Source organism: Myotis davidii, unplaced genomic scaffold (assembly GCF_000327345.1).
Source record: "Myotis davidii unplaced genomic scaffold, ASM32734v1 scaffold1439, whole genome shotgun sequence".
Taxonomy (NCBI): domain Eukaryota; kingdom Metazoa; phylum Chordata; class Mammalia; order Chiroptera; family Vespertilionidae; genus Myotis; species Myotis davidii.
Genome location: NW_006292342.1, coordinates 1092816 through 1095090, shown reverse-complemented (window position 1 = coordinate 1095090; position 2275 = coordinate 1092816).

The following is a 2275-nucleotide window of genomic DNA, read 5'->3' as shown; positions in this document are numbered from 1 at the left end:
GTAATGCTGTTGCAAAGTTTTGTAAACAGAAAAAAGTTTCTGGAATGGCATTCCAAGTCCTCAATAGTTCATTTTCGACACTATTGAAATTGCTCTTCCCCTCTCTCGTTAGTCCATGTCTATGGTCTTTAAGATAACTTGTTATATAAAATTATTTATTTACCTAAGATGCACCTACACTGAATTTATTTGAAAAATAAAGAAGTCGATAGTAAGAAAAAAATTGTAAATGGAAGATTATAAGAGGGTTTCGCGTGCCAGCAATAGTCGCTGGTGTGCCATGTTTGGCACACGTGCCAGGGGTTGCCCACCCCTGCCATATATCCTTTGCCTGGATTTAAGGTTTAGATTTTGCCTTTCTTAATCAAAAAGTAAGAATTTCAGCTGTGGCTGGGTGGCTCAGTTGGTTGGAGTGCCATCCCATAAACCAAAAGGTTGCAGGTTTGATTCCCAGTCAGGGCACATACCCAGGTTTCAGGTTCGATCCCCAGTTGGGGGAGCATATAGGAGGCAACCAATCAATGTTTCTCTCTCATGTTGATGTTTGTTTGTTTTTCTCTCTCTCTCATCAATAAAAAATATATCCTTGGGTGAGGCTTAAATATACAAGTAAGAATTTTGGATTTCATAATTGAGATAGAAAATCACTTTTAGGAGCCGTGGTCCATGTGGCTCAGCTAGTTGAGCGTCACCCTATGCACTAAAGGGTTGCTTCCTGGTCATGGCACATGCTTTGGTTCCAGCCTCAATCCCCTGTGGAAGATCTATGTTTCTCTCTCAACTCTCTCTCTCCCTTCCTCTCTCTCGAATCAATAAAGGCATTTACAAAATCATTCCTAGGAGAATTTGGTTGGTATAAATTATAATTGATAAACTTAAAAAAACTCTGGGAGTTTTCTGCTCAAATCACTCAGATAAATATTCTATTGTCATTAGCTGTTTTATTCCTATTTCATTTCATAGTCATACATGTCTTACTTCTTGAAAAAATATATTTACTATCACATCAGATTTAAAAACAAAGTATTCTAATAAAAGTGTAATGACGAGACAAAAAAAAAAGAAGCTTTCCCAGGCTCTTGCTGCTGGTGGTTGGCCGGAGACCCAGTTCTAACCAATGAAGCAAGTGGAAATTTCTGCCCAGTAAACATACAATCCTTGACCGTTTGTCCTGGGTGGGCCCTGTCCTTCCTCTCCTCCTGCCTGCATATTCCATTAGTGCCTGGAAGTGAAGCCGCTGTCTCGCCCACATGGAGGTGAAAGCCATACTCTGAGAATGCTAAGAGCAGCCAGGGCCTGGACTGCCTGCCATGTGACTTGCAAATAATAAGGCCCCAGTTATTTAAATCCGCTTCCTATGACATGCAGCTGAATGCAATCCTAAGTTACCTGAAGGTATTAAATATATTTTATATATTTAAATGCCAGGTAACAGAGCTTCAGGGACCTTCCAGGCGAGTGTTTTAACTTTGCCACACAGTCTGAACATAAACCCCGACTCGGCCACTTCCTGAGTGGCCTTGGGCAAGTGACTTGATTCTTTTGTGCCCTGATTTCTCCCTTTAGCAAACGGGGATGTGCATCACGCTCACTGATGAGGACCGGCATCTGGGCCCAATCAGTGAATAGTTATTAGCTGCTCTTATGGTTATTATTGTCGTTGTGGGGATTCCCCTGCCATTCAGTTCTCACCTCTCAGTCTGAACTCTTTTTTTTTTTAATTATAATTTTTACTTATTTACCAGAGGATATTTTTCCAGTTGATTTTTAGAGAGAGTGGAAGGGAGAGGGAGAGACAGAGAGAAGCATTGATGCGAGAAAGACACATCAATTGGTTGCTTCCTGCACACACCGTGACTGGGGAACTTGCAGCCAAGGTACATGCCCTTGACCGGAATCGAACCTGGGACCCTTCAGTCTGCAGACCGACGCTCTATCCACTGAGCCAAACTGGCTAGGCCTCAGTCTGAACTCTTAAGTGCTGGCTTTTCTCATGCTGTTCCCTCTGCCAAATGCCTTTTTTCCCCCTCCCCTTATCTAACCTTAGTAGGCACTTGGGAGATTTTGTCTCCCCAGCAGCCATTCTACCTACTCCTGGTAAGAGAGGGGAGGGAGGGACTCTCTCTCCCTGATTCTCAGTCCTTGTACTTTGGATGAGTAATAGCCAGTCTCTGCCTGTCAATCCCAAGGGATTGGCCACATGACTCCGGCCTGACCAATTAGAATTAAAAATCACCTTCAGCCCTAACCGGTTTGGCTCACAGGACAGAGTGTC